General features: G+C 36.1%; 1 protein-coding gene and 2 long non-coding RNA genes across 12 annotated transcripts in view; 2 read left to right on the plus strand and 1 right to left on the minus strand.

Moving 5' to 3' along the window:
- Nucleotides 1-460: 460 nt before the first annotated feature.
- On the plus strand, nucleotides 461-2,099 carry LOC125754463 (uncharacterized). The gene is made up of 3 exons (XR_007408789.1): nucleotides 461-530; nucleotides 1,484-1,582; nucleotides 1,982-2,099. It is a non-coding gene; the product is annotated as an uncharacterized LOC125754463 (long non-coding RNA).
- Nucleotides 2,100-4,382: 2,283 nt separating this feature from the next.
- The window catches only part of LOC112668210 (uncharacterized), a 75,970-nt gene continuing 65,291 nt past the window's right edge, over nucleotides 4,383-15,061 (minus strand). For all 7 annotated transcript variants that reach the window (XR_007408788.1, XR_007408784.1, XR_007408787.1 and 4 more), the window contains one exon: nucleotides 4,383-5,320. This is a non-coding gene — a long non-coding RNA (uncharacterized LOC112668210). The remainder of the gene's footprint in view (nucleotides 5,321-15,061) is intronic.
- ITPRID2 (ITPR interacting domain containing 2) overlaps nucleotides 8,583-15,061 on the plus strand; it is a 110,747-nt gene continuing 104,268 nt past the window's right edge. For 2 of the 4 annotated variants that reach the window (XM_025460389.3, XM_049106392.1), the window contains exons 1-2: nucleotides 8,583-8,926; nucleotides 10,470-10,556. The gene's annotated coding sequence lies outside the window, so the exon portion shown is untranslated. The remainder of the gene's footprint in view (nucleotides 8,927-10,469; nucleotides 10,557-15,061) is intronic. The other 2 variants (XM_049106390.1, XM_035696893.2) reach the window with 2 other exon arrangements.

Raw genomic sequence — 15,061 nt, forward strand, 5'->3', positions numbered from 1 at the left:
CATAAAAGAGAGAAGGAAGAAGGGAGAAGAGATAATATCCATAAAGCTCTTAATATAATGCCTGGCTCCTGCTTATCTTAAATGTCCCCATAATAATGTTAGCTGTTATTGGTATTTTTATTTAATTCAATATAACATATTTATTAGGAACTATACGTGTGAAGCACTGTTCAAGGAAATGAGTACATATTCATAAATACAAACATTGAACACCGTATATTAAACACTAGCCCCTTTAGCATAGGCTGTTCTTAATATACTCATTACAGAGGCAATTTCTCAAGCAAATTAGTCATGTAGCTTGTTTCTTGATAACAGCACAGGGAGTTAAGACTGCCAAAATCAACAGTGTATTTCAAAGGCTTCCAGGTTCTCTGTAACAAAGGCTGAGTAAGCCATGACTCACAATCAGGAAACTTCTATTTGAGGGCCTTGTTATCTCTCTTCATATCTGGGGTGTGGGAAAGACTGGTAGCAGTGGGCAGCACGCAGGGGAGGAGTTCCGTTCTGTTTCCAGTGCCACAAAGCCAGTGAGAAGCACATAGTGAAAGTTCTCCTGCTGTAGCTTTTTTCTTATTTGACCCCCAGGATGTGTAGACAGTGGTCTAAAAACATACTCAGGACAATGGAACTGCTAGAATTTGTAATCAAGTCTGTGATTAAGTCAATCACACCTCATTGCCCAGATGTAAACTCGACTGTCCAGCATCTAGTCACTTTGGAGTGCTTGCTGCTTCTGTCTGTGTGTTTTATTTATTTATGGGGGTAAGGAGGTAGTGTATTTTTAAGGCTTAACTTTCATCCTGCAATAATGTAAATGAAAGAAGAGGGTTTTCCAATTGCCCAGAAAGGATTTAAGTTGTGGCTATTATGTATTTGTGGTGTGGCCTAGAGCAATGCCTTAATATTTCTCCATCATAAATTTCCTGTCTTTTAAAAGAGTAATATTGTCTACCTAGTGGATTTATTACAAAAAAGAATAAATTAGATTGCAAATGAAAAAGAGAGTCATTTTGAGAGTAGCAGTCTCTCAAAAAAAAAAAAAAGAAACAAAGAAACCCTATTGAGTTGGTATTATACTAACTGTCCATATTCAAGATAATCATATACTTTATACTCTAAGGACCTTTTTTCAGAGTGAAGGGGTCATTATTAATAATTAGCCCAGGATATCAGGGCAAACAAAGACTGTCCTGAGCAAATCTGAAGGTATAATCACTTTAATTATAATCATGTTACTTTATTGATAGAGCTAAAGGGAGGAGTCAGATCTCCTTATCTCTGATATAACTTTGCAATCATTTACGAATTTTATTGTTGTTGGCACGAAAGGCCCAAGGTTCCTCACGGATACTTCATGGTTATTTATCATTGGTTCACAAAAACAACCTAGTTTGTAGTAAGTGATACAGAAGAAAAAAGAAAGTGTATGACCCAGTTTTCTTCTTCCCCTGTTTTATCCACTCTCCCCCCTCAACTGAAGAAAACCTAGATCTGCTTCTTGCCCAAGTAGCCACTGAAATGCTTAAAACCCACAAGAATAGAACTCACCCACCCCAACACAGAAATATCCCTGGAATTGGTGAGTGAAAAGTAGAAAGGAGACTTTTCAAAATTTTGTCTTGGAATCCTACAATTTAAATGTCATAATCTGGAAAGCATCTCCTCCTCCTCCTTTCTGTCTCTATTTAATCTAAAATACATTTTGATGATCTATTTGATGGCATTCAAGACACTGACTAAATTTGATGGCTAGGGAATGTGGTTATACATCCTGCTTTAAATTCCTATTTGATAGGGAACAAATAACCTTACTATTCACCTAAGGAAAGACTTTTTAAACTGAGGATAAAAAGGAGAAATGAAAATTTTAAATACTTCTACAGTTTATAAAATTTCAATTCTTAAACATAGAAGACATAGAGTGTGTAAAGTACATGTATGAAAAATCTGACATTGCCTATTTTTTTTTATTTTGAAGACTAATCCTGAACTATCTCAACTTGGCTGTGAAATCTTGACTAATCAACTAAGGCAGGTACTTCGAGCCCTGATTCAAGAAATTTTCTAGACTCTACCAACTATATATTGGGAAGGAGGTATGGAAGAGGTTAACTCCAGACTGGCAAATTTCCTGTTCACAAAAGTGCACCTGGGAAGATCTTTTGTTTGTTCACTTATTTATTCATAAGAATTTATCATGTTCTTTGTAAGTACCTTGCTCAAGGTCAGATGCTGGAGATTCAAGCATGATGTTATCCCAGCCTTGAAGTCCAGCGAGGCAGACAGTATTGCTATCAATAATTACTATAAAATGAAACCCAGTACTAATGATAAAGGGAAGCTCAAGGCACTGTGGGAAACGATAGTGCTCCAGGGAACAGAGAAGTGTCTCTGAGTATGTGATTTGTTAAGCTGAGTAGGATGAGTATGAATAGCCATTTTATAATGGAAATAATGTCCAAGGCAGAAGGGATAATATGTGAGAGATGGGAAGAGAGAGCTTGGTGTAAGGATCTAATAATAGGCTATTAGGTCTAGAATAAAGATACGCGATCAATATGCTGGAGAGGTGAGGAGAGGCCAAATTATAGAGGCTTTGTATATTATATTAGGAGTTCAAACTTTATCCAGTAGGTAAATGGGAAGCCATTGAGAGGTTTTATGCAGAAGGCTAACATGATCAGATATGGATTTTATATAAATAATTCTGACTACAAGAGACCATTTAGAGAATTATACAATGGTCGAGATCAAAATTAACAGCAATTTCTACAAAGATGGTGTCAGTGGAAATGGAGACATTTAGGAAGGAATATTAACAAGATTTGGTGATTTACTGGACATGGACAGTGAAGTAAAAAATGCCCAGGTTTTGGCTTAGAAACCTGACTGGATAGTGATGCCCTTAAATGTATGTACAAAGAATATTTAAGGAGAAGCAGGTTTGCAGGGTGGTGATAGTACATTCCATTTTGGACAAGTTGAGTTTGAAATATCCTTGACATATTCAAGTAGAGATGTCAAACACAAAGTTGATCTCGTAAGTTAGGAGCTCAGAGAGCATGTTGAACTATATTTCGAGATTTGGGGTTTATTAGCATACAAATGGCCTTTGAAGCTCTGGGAGTAGATGAGACATCATGGAGAAAGTGGGTAGAATGAAAGAAGAGGAGGCTCAAAAAGAGACTCCTTTCATTATATCAACTTGTAAAAGAGGAAGAGGACTGCTTTTGCATTTCTCTGGCAAGAAAATGAGGTTTCAAAAGGCTCCAGGAAACAGGCAGCATATGACCCACAAGTGATGATAAGATAAAATGTCTGATATTATGTTCTGGGTTAGAGTGTCAGTCCATATCTAAATATAGTTTTAAAGCCAGATTCCAACTCAAGAAAATATCTTTTGAGCTCCTCTGGATGTGAGGAAGACTCACAGCCTATCTCACTAATGTTATTACAGTTTCTTTGCTTTTCCTTCCCTTCTTTGGTAATGCTCTATCCAGGACATGCTTCCCTGATAACATGCCAGGCATAAGCAGCTTGAAGACTACCCTCATTTTATCCTTAGATAATATTCTCACTCATATTATAGAAAAAGGAAGTTTTATGATAGGGGTAGTTGGAAAACAAAGTATCTGCTTACTCTAGCCATGAACTATAATTAGAAAGGCCCAAAATACCATAAGTAGTAGTCATTCAACACTCATTTTTCTCAAGAATCTCATAAAACTTAATTAAGGAATGCAAAGGTTCAGATAAAAATTTTAAAATGTACACTGACAATGAAATAGATGCTCTTATTTTCTTCCCTGTGTTTCTAGTCTGTATCACATCCACTTACGCTGTCTCTTCATTCTAAGAGACAAATCTTAGAATCATAGCATATTAAATTTGAAAGGAATTCCAAGAGAGCCTCTCACTCAGCCCTCTCTGCCCTGTCCCTGTGCCCACTTATAGATGAGGAAATTGAGGTGCAGGGGTAATGGCACCTAGAACTTACATTTACATGTTGCTATATATTCGACAAAGCAGGAAAGCATATCCACTGGAAAAAGGACTCTTCAATAAATGGTGCTGGGAAAATTGGACATTCACATGCAGAAGAATGAAACTGGACCACTCTCTTTCACCATACACAAAGATAAACTCAAAATGGATGACAGATCTAAATGTGAGAAAAGAACCCATCAAAATCCTAGGGGAGAACACAGACAACACCCTTTTTGAACTTGGCCACAGCAACTTCTTGCAAGATACATCTATGAAGGCAAGGGAAACAAAAGCAAAAATGAATTATTGGGACTTAATCAAGATAAATAGCTTCTGCACAGCAAAAGAAACAGTCAACAAAACTAAAAGACAACCTACAGAATGGGAGAAGATATTTGCAAATATATATTTAAATAATAATGTTTACATTCAAAGTAATATTAGTGATTACACTGTTGAAGATTCCAGGCTCTTGGAATCCGTTATCTGGGTCAGACAATCACACAAGCCTTGGGCAAATTACTTAGCCTCTCAGATCTTTTGTTCCTCCATCTGTGATATCAAGTTTTACAGTATCTTTTCACAGGTGTTGGTAGACAATTCTCCATAGGTTTCTTTGCCTGTCTTTTGAGCAGTCACACGGACTACCTTTTCAAAGATGTTTGTATAGATGACAGCCTTGAAGGTTATAGTGTCTGCCTCAGGGCAAAGAGCAGGTTTGCTTACAACTCAGCAAAATAAAGATGTCTCCCTCTGGAGATATGCTTTCTTTCCATTTTAAAAGATTTGGGTTCCCTTATTTCAGCATTCTTCTCCTGCACTATGACTCTCTCTGTGTGTAGAAATCACCTGGACCTCAGAGAACTGATGTAAATGCTGATATTCTGGCTGTTAATATCTATGTAGGTAATAAAGACCTTCGTCTGTGACTCACGGGTCTCACATCTTCTGCCAACATCCATGTGATTGTGACAGGCTAACATAGTAGCTTCCAAGTGGAGCGACATCTTAGACCCTTCACAGTTCTTGACAATAGAGGTCTGTAAGAGCTGAGTAAAGCAAATAAACATAAAGAGCCAGAAGAGTATCTGGCACATAAAGACAAAGGACTGAATGGATGCTGGTTGTTAATGTCATTATACAGTTATACTTGCCAAATGCACATGGTTTCTTCCTGGGCAAAGCCAAGACTAGAATCCAGATCTGTAAGTACTCAGTCCAGGGGCACCTGGATGGCTCAGTTGGTGTCTGATTCTTGATCTCAGCTCAGGTCTTGATCTCTCAGTTGTGATTTCAAGCCCCATGTTGGGCTCCACACTGGGTGTGGAGCCTACTTAAAACAAAACAAAATTCGGTCTAACATTATTTTTACCTCTTTCTACCAATCCCTTCCACACCAACATTATATTTTCTGCATATTTAACTTACAATTAATGTTAAAAATAATGTAGTTTAAGAGGAAGAATTAAGAATTTAAACCAAATTATTTGGTGAACATGTTAAAATTAGTATGAAAGAAACAACAAATCTGGTGATCAAAGACATCAGAACATTAAAGTATTATGTTAAAAGAAAAAAGGCCAAAACCATGATAAGTTTTTTATGTGAATACACATAAAAAACTAAGTTGTCCAGAAATACATGATAAGCAAAATATTATAAAGTTTGAAAATTCCCTAACGACAATCAACATTTTAATATGTATATTTTTATTTATGAAAATATACTACTTTTTGTTAAGGGCTCAAAATAAATTTTTAAAATGTATATGCCATAGACACAATCTCTGAAAGTAATGGCTCCCTAGTACTAATTTCTAGATTTTGAAATATTCCCTAAGACATTTTCTATGAGTCATGGCTTAAGATTTGGTACCTGAATTACCACTGAAAAATAATATTAATCAAATACTTGCTTTATAGCTGATCCATGCCTGGTGTTTTACATGTTTTCTTTTATTAAATCCTAATGACAATCATATGGGATATAAATTATTAGTAACTTAATTTACTGATGAGAAAATTATTCATAGAAAAGTAATTTACCCAAGTTTATGCAGCTTGGAAGATCTAATGGACCATAGTGAACTAAAGTCTGATGACTAGTGATCCTGTTTCATAATATTCTAATTATACTGCCATAAATCTTTAGTTGAATTTATGAAGGAAATGCATATGGTGAGATTAAATGTTAAAATCAAGAAACTAGATGGTTTTCACAAAACCATAAAGACAATTCAATAGGCCAATAATTGCAAATCACAAATCAGTCCCAACCTTTCCATAAGCTGTTCACAAACAGCCTGGATTTTAACTCTATTCTCTCAGATGGAATGTAAAAGTTTTCAAGAAATACACTTATTTAATTCAATAGTAAAGGAAATAAATTTGTAAAACTCAATCAGTCTTCCTCCAGAGACCCTTAAAGATTGTACTTTTACTGTAAATACAAGCATTACAAGAGGATAATCAGCTTTTACAATTTATTTCCCTCACTCTAGCTCTCCCTGCTTTGCTACTCACACACTCGACGTCATGTTTTCAATCATGAGGTTAAGATCAATTTGTAGTGGGACTAATGTTTGAGCTACAATGTTTCTAAAAACCTCAAGTTTTCGCCATTACTGTCAACTCATTTCTAATTATTTCTCTTTCTTTTTTGCTTAGTTCATCAGCTCTTTAAAAACACCGGGGCATTTTTCCCCTATGTCTCCTATGCTATTTCCAGACTTCTGTTTTCTATCTTTAAATCTGTCAAACATAGTAGCTCCATTTTTCAAAAACAACATTTCACCTGTTCTTTTTCTTTTGTACAGCATACTTTATACTTTTGAAAATCAGCATGACCTTTTTCATTTGTGATCAACATTTGCTATAACAGCTTCTTCCCCTGAAGCCGAAAGGAAATAACTAGAACAAGCAACATGCTGAATGATCAGGATGTGGGGTCTGAACCTAGCCTGATGCCCAGCTGGAGTAATTGGCCACCTACTTTATATAATTTTAGGGATTTCAAAACCCCACATGCCTCCAGATTTTTGAATACTGATTTGGCATGATCCCTGTTCATCATCAGTTTAAAGAGGTGGGGCCTTATCTTTAGTTGGCTGCTGGTAAAAAACCACAATCATAAATAATTATGGTTAGAAAAACTGCTTATCAACCTGGGGACTGAGGACAGGGCATATCACCGTGCAGCAAGGGAAATGAGTAAGTAAAGAACATCTCAGGGGTGAAATCTCTACAGTGGGAGGATATAGGAGGGCATCATGTTAGAGAGGCCTGGAGTTCTGCAGGATCTAGGAAACTCAGGAGACATTATTTGCCTCGCTGTGTGTTCAACAATGGGGCAAACACTGAGGGGATGATAAAATGATGAGACATAGGCTCTGCCTTTAAAGCACTTCCCATCTAGCAATGGAGATCAAGCCCACACCACCTGAGTAGAAGGCTGTATGTAATTATTATGTCGCATGGGCAAGACTATTAAAGAGGTCAAAAACATTGAATACATTAGGATTATTAAGAGCATTCTCTACAAAATAATGAATTAAAGAGAAGAGGAAGAATGGTTAAAGAAGGAGATAGCAATGAGTTGGTGGCACATTCCACGGACAGAGGGGTTGTTTGGAAGCCGTTACCAAAAGCTTAGAAAAAAATATTTTTTAGCACATTTGGTTTTAAGATAGGGGCATCTTAGCATGGGGGACATGGAATGCATGTTAGGCCATGTGTCATACGATACATTGGAATACAATTTCTGTTTCTATAAAATAAAAAAAAAAAGACAACAACAAAAAATGGAATTTGCTTGTTACTCTCCTAATCCATCATGTTGGCTCCATTGAGTTATAGCAGATATTACTACACTTATAGTATTACTATACTATACTTTCACATTACTTAAAAGCATCTATTAAGTGCCAGTGTTGGCATGGTACTAAGGATTGAATTAATAGAACCCCATACACCTCGTTCTTGCCCTACAGATAATTATAATATTGTAACCTAAGGAAATATTGATAGTAGAAATACCATGAGCACACTCTTTGTAAGATGACAGAAAAGGACTGGCCTGTGCCAAAACACCTGTGTTTTCAGTGACTTTTTCTTTGTTCTTCACCCTTCTTTCCTCAAACCTCCTGAACGAGTCCTAGCAGAAAGTTTAGTGAGCCAAATCTATGAGGTGGTAAAAGTAGCATTTAAAGATGTGGGAAATCGGGACGCTTGGGTGGCTCAGTGATTGAGCATCTGCCTTTGGCTCAAGGCATAATCCCAGGACTCTGGGATCGAGTCCCACATCAGGCTCCCTGCATGAAGCCTGCTTCTCCTTCTGCCTATGTCTCTGTCTCTCTCTCTCTGTTTATCTCTCATGAATAAATAAATAAAGTCTTTAAAAAAAAAAAAAAGATGTGGGAAATCTTGAGTTTGGCTTTTTTGAATCCTGAAGAGACATTGCTTTAAGGAGTGAAGGCCAACTCTAGTCTTCAAAACATTTCACAGATAACTGCCGGTGGCAATTATGTTACAACAGGACTTGAGTTTTCAATGTGAAATAACTCAATCTGTTAGAAGCAATATTTCAAAAGAATAAGAACTAAAGGATTTAGAGAACTTAGACCCGTTCTCAATACCTCAAACAGTCTTATTTTTTCTCTTGGAGAAGTCACTACCAACATTGTCATTAGAAGAAATCTACTCTTACTTAATTAAAAACAAAATTAGCCTGAAAAAATGGAGTGAAAATATCAAGAATAAAATCCAGCTCCTCTCAATTTTTGGCTTTTATTTTTCTGTTTAATGTAGAATTTTGGAAAACATCTGGATTCAGTGCAGTGAAGAATCACCTGGGGTAATGAAGTCTACAACAGGAACAGACTTGCCTTGGAAATAAATTACTGCCTCATAAGAAGTCATCTACAATTTTATCTTTGGAGGTAAATGAGGCATGATGCTATTATTTGTTATCTAGGTTTTTCCCTTAATGAAAACATGTTGAATAATAATTTTTTTATTATGAATGCTTTGGTATTATTAACATAATTTGCTGGGACTTGGACTTTTTTGAAAACAAATATCCTTGTAGCAGTTCTTCCTTTGAAAATGTATTATTTAATGCTTACTTGAGAATTTGAGATCTTGTTCACTACTGTTCTTCAGTATATGTTGAAGAAAACATTGTTGTGTGAATCCGTGAAAGGTACTGCCATAGCTAATATATCTTGGGTATTTTATGAATACTTACATCTTGTGAAAAGGCAAGTCTGCTTAAAATTAATTTTTTCCATTTTTAAGTAGATATTTCTGTATTGAAAAGTGTAAGACTACGAAAATCAGAACAACATATCAAAGGAGAAGGATGTCTAAATGTTAAAGTGTGGGAAGAGAGTCAGTAAATGTTTTCTCTAGACATAAAGAGATGATGTGCTAGACAGTTCCTGGAACACGACTAGAGCTTTGATGTATTGTTTTTGGTTGATGGATATATCAAGGACATGGTTGCCCTTCACAGTCAGAAATGAACATAGGATGTGAAAAGTAAATAAAGTCTGAAAGAGCACTTGTGCTAGAGCATTTAATATTCTTTCTCTGTCAAAACCACTCCCCACCCTAGCCTGTTTTATAAATGCCTATAGTATGGTGAAGCATCAGGAGAAGGAAATAATGGACATCTGAACATAAGAAAAGAGAAAAGAAAGATGAGATCTGAAAAGAGGGTGGGGCTCAGAGTTGGAAGCAAAAGTGTGCTCTGTCAGTTAACTGCTTGGGGAAAGTGGTACAATCCATGGGACAAAAAAAAAAAAAAAAAAAAAAAAAACAACCAGAAAAATAGAACTGAAATATAGGACTATGCATTCAAATTATACACACTGCTGGCATCTTCAATATCAGCTCTGTGCTCCCAGTTTATGGATAGGAAGAGGGTCCTGAGGGCATCCAATCATGACTCACTGTGGGGTAGCTAGAAGTCTGAGGACGTGAAGCGGTGACTGTCTCCTGGTACAATGTAGCTCTAAACTCTTTGCTCACTTTGTTTTTTATGATCCCTGGAGGAGTGGAGGGGCCACTTCTGTCGTAAGGTTAGCTGTTCTAGGATAACTGGGGATGGATAATTATTGTTATAAATTATCAATAAAGCCTAATAAAGAATTTCTTTGGGCAGAGCTTTTGGAAAACCACCTTCTAATGCCAGCCTCATAGCTCACAGGATATGTGAAATACTGGATAACAGCCGGAGCACATCTGAGCAGACTCCTTTAATAAATCAATCCCTATGGATGCCCTGCTGTTGAGATTAAATGACACCAAATAGATGCAACACTTCGAGAGGAATGAGGCACAAGATTTGTGTTTGAGCTGTAGAATTTATTTTATGCTTAGTATGGAAAAAGCCTCAGCCAAGGTAGCTGTGTGTAAATTCTGAAGCATATACCATGAGAAAAGTACATTTTAAGGGCTTGTGCCTGGATTCATTTGCAGGAGGTGCAGGGAAGTTATGGAGAAGTGCGGGATATGGGAAAGGGAACCAGTGAAATGATAATGAAGAGGACCAAGGATTCTTCTTATGTGAGTCTTTTAAACATTACTTCGGGTTGTACCTCTGTTTTCTATATTAAAACAAAATGGATCTTTAAAGCAATCTTTCATCCTTATGACATAATTAATTATATCAATGTCTCTTCTCCTTTATTTACTTACAAACTCCTTGAGGAAGGAGTGTCTCATATTTTCCTACCTATATAAGACACAGGACAGAGCTTTGCGCACACGGATATTCAAAAAAAGTCTAGTGAATGAATACGATCTGTTGATTTTCCAGCTGTTATATAGAGATGAAGCTCTGTTCACATGTTATCAATGATAGCTGTGGCAGCAGATAATAAAAGACATTTGATAAGTGGTTCCAAAGGACATGGCTTCCCTTTCCAAAGAAGTGCTTTGAAAGGCAAACATTTTTATAATTGCCTAAAAATTCATCACTTATATCTGGCCATCGACCAAGTTTCTGCGAATTCGTTTTTTAATCATTCACAAAGTATATGTGCCTCAACCACAGAGCCTGGATTTCATCATCTGAAGGACACAGAATGCCAGTTTTTAAAAGTGTTTTTGAAATACAGTTTGCTATGTAATTATAGATGTAAAACTGTATCTCCTAGCTCAAAAAGAACTGTTGAAAGAAAAGCAGACGCTTTGTTTGTCTAGAATGTCAGGGTCATTATTTTTATGGGATGCTTTGGAGAAACACTAATTTGTGGAAGAAAAGCATCCCAGAAGGCAAATTTGACAGTTTAAATTCTTGTGCCCGAATTGTTCTGGGGGAATCATAATTAATTGAAACCTAATGAAAGGCTGAATACACCTTTGTTTCCCTTCTTCACAGAGCCAGTGAAGTGATTTGGAGTTAATTTTCAAGATGTGAAAGCTGAAATTATACTATACTTTAGACAGAAAAACACAGGGTGATTGAGAGATTATGAAATGCTGATGGGCATCCCAACAACATTCTAGTGTAGTTTCAACTGGCTCTAGACTCTCAGAATAAGCAAAATCCCTTCCCACACTGATAAACACATACTTGTATATAGCATTCCATTTTTGAAGCAGACTTAAATAGTATGTGAGTTTATTATTGTCTGGAAAGTGATGCCAATGAAAAACTGCCAATTTGGCCCTTTTAAAGAAATCAAAACCTAATCTTGTCTCAAAGTCAATAATTTTTGGTAAGTTTGACAACTAATTTTAACAACTAAAACCAATTTGTGGGCAAACTTTAAGAAATGGAATCTGTCATTTACACAGCAGAGGAGTTTCAAGAACACAAATGCAGTTTTGGTTAAAAATCAAGGAAAACTGTAAGCTTCAGGACCTAGATTTACTTTATACTAGGAGTATAATTTATTTTTGAGGTTTTTTGGAGGAGAGGGAATATTTTGAGCCATAATCTCTCTTGTTACTGGCCCTGGCCTCACACCCCGTTGCTGCTAATAAAAAAAGATGTAGCATTTTCTTTGGGGACTTTTAACTTTGGAGAGAAATGAAACTGAATTATCTTATGTGGATCGAGATGGAGGTAGGGAGAAAGTTCGTAGTGGTAAAAATATTGTTGATAGGAAACAAATAGGGTTAACCAGTCTGAATCTGAAAAATAACTCTGAGAATAGGCTCTGCTAAAGTCACTGAACTACTTTCAGAGGAGGTCCTGACAGGTTAGAGGGTGAGCCACAGGTTAGAGGGTGAGCCCTGTGCAGGAGGATGTCTTGGTCTCACCCATAGAGCTTCTGTGCAAGAGGATTTCATAACTCAGAGTCTATTTTTCTGAAGAAAATTACCACTGATACACATCTAGCAAAACAAAGGTGCTGATAATTGTTAGTTACTGAATGAGTAAGTGAATGAATGCAGACCTTTCTTTCTCCTTTCTCCTTGTTCAGTTCTTTCTATAGGGCAGTTTTATATGGCTAATCCAGGTGTACAATGCACTTTATATGTTTTTCTTGAATTTCTGCATGCTATCTCATATAGTCTGGGGATTCATCCAGTATAGATAACATTATAAAGGGAAACTTTCAAGTTTTAAGTAACTTACTTAAAAATAGGATTTTACAAATATTAATGATTATGATAATTGTCATTTGAATAGTAAGTTTTATATATGCTGCTAAGCCTTGTATACGTATTCTTTCTTTTTGTACAAAGAACCAGTGAAGTCAGTATTAGTATTCTCATTTTATACAGGAAACAGACACTCAGAATGGTAAGTCATATGCTCACATTGCACAACTAGTAAGGAACAGAGCCAGGAATCACACTCAGGGAGTCTGATTGCAAGGCACACTCTTAACCTCTAAATTGCCTTATAAGCACAATCAATGAATATTTCAAATTTTTTTAAGACAGAAAAAAATGAATGTAGATTCCCCTGGGACTAAATACACAGTATCTATATTGAAATGTAATTTCCAGGGCATGTGGACACGTGCACAGCCAGTTTCAGCCCCCATTATGAATCCCATATTTACTCAAACGTCATACTTAAAAACCAGAAAAATCTACAAAGTCATGTAGAGAAATGGGAAGAAATATGAAAGTTGCAATAAGTAGATTTCTAAAGGGCTTACCACAGAAATAAACAAATATTAAGAGAAAAAAAAGGTTTGTACCTTATGGCTCACCTGTGAATAAAATTTACTTGGTTAAAGAAAAAAAAGAAAGAGAAAATTTGAATATTTTGGAGTAGTTATATGTTCTATAACAAGTAGTTTGGAGTTTACCAAAACTTTAAACATAAATCTATCCTTAAATATTAGCAAACTGAAATTATAGAAGATTTATTTTCCTCTTGATTTTTTTCTTCTCCCCCACCCCTTACCTTCCCTCCTCCCTTGTCTCCTTCCTTCCCTTAATCCCTCAGATCATTAATTTAGTGCATATTATATGCTAGGCACTATTTTGGATGTTTATAATACACAAAAATTGTTGTCCTCAGGGAGTTTATATTCTAGTGGGGGGCACAGATGTAAAAAATAAGCCAACAAAGGACAATACATAGTATTCTAGAAAGGGATATATACCATGGAAAAAAAAATAGGGCAGGATTGGTGCCATAGGAATGAGAGAGGAAGGCTACAGTTTAAAATAGGACTCGAGAGAGTCCTCATTGAGAGGAACATACTTAAACAAAGAACTGAAGGAAGTGAAGGAGTTAACCATGTGGTTTTTGGAGGGAAGATTGTTTCTAGACAGCACAGCCAGTATGTAGGCCCAAGGCAGATGTGTGCCTGATAGGCTTGGGGCAAGCAAGGAAGTGGTGTGGACGAACGGAGTTAAGTGAGGGGGGAGAACCAAGAATGAGGTCAGAGAGGTAATGGGGCCAAATCATTGAAGGTCAAGTTAGTTTCATAAAGCCTTTCATGTTTACACTGAGGAAAATGAATAGCTAATGTAGGATTTGGAGAGTGACATGATCTGACACAGGATTCAAATGAATTGCTTTGGCTGCTGCGTGGAGAATAAACTGTAATGGACAATAGTAGAAAGACGCAAGGAAATGAGTTGGGGCTTTGCAACAACCTGAGTGAATAAGAGTGATAGATCATAAGCAGAACTGAGGAGGATCTGAATTCTGATTGCATTTTGTACTATAAGCATCTAATGATATATATGTTTGCCTCTAAGCGCTGCTTTACTGCTATCCCACAAGTTGATTGTGCTCTGTTTTATTTGCATTCAATTCAAAATATTTTCTAACTTCTCTTGTGATTTCCTCTTTTGACCCATGCGTTATTTAGAAATAACTAGTTTTATTCTCTAATATTTGGGGACGGTATGTATCTTTCTGGTATTGATTCCTAGTCTAATTCTGTTAAAGTCTGAAACACACTTTATAATTTGTTTAAATGTATTAACATATTAAGGATTGCTTGTATGACCTAGAAGAGGGTCTATTTTAGTAAATGGTCCATTTGAACTGGAAAGAATGTGTATTTTACAGTTGTTGGGTGGAGTGTTCCATAAATATTAATTAGCTCAACTTGTCAATAATGTTCAAGTCTTAAAAAAAATAATGTTCAAGACTTTTATATCCTTACTAATTTTCTATTAGTCCTATCAATGACTGAGAGGAGTATTGACATCTCCAATCATAATTGTGAATTTGTCTTTTATTTGTATCAATTTTTGCTCTTTGTACTTTGAAACTCTGTTGTTTGATGCATACACATGTAGGATAATACTGTTTTCTTGTAGAGCTAACCTCTTTATCATTATGTAATGTCCCTCTTTGTCCCTGGTAATATTACTTACCCTTAAGTCTACTTTATCCAGTATAATAGAGCTACTCTAGCCTTTTTTTTTAAATAAGTATTTTCATAGTATATCTTTTTCCATCTCTACTTTAAACTTATCTATGTCCTACATTTAAAATCGTTTTCTTATAGAAGCATATAGTTTCATCTTGTTTTCTTTTTTTTTAATTTTTTTAAATTTTTATTTATTTATGATAGTCACAGAGAGAGAGAGAGAGGCGCAGAGACACAGGCAGAGGGAGAAGCAGGCTCCATGCACCAGGA

This window comes from Canis lupus, chromosome 36 (assembly GCF_003254725.2).
Source record: "Canis lupus dingo isolate Sandy chromosome 36, ASM325472v2, whole genome shotgun sequence".
NCBI classification, from domain to species: Eukaryota; Metazoa; Chordata; class Mammalia; order Carnivora; family Canidae; genus Canis; species Canis lupus.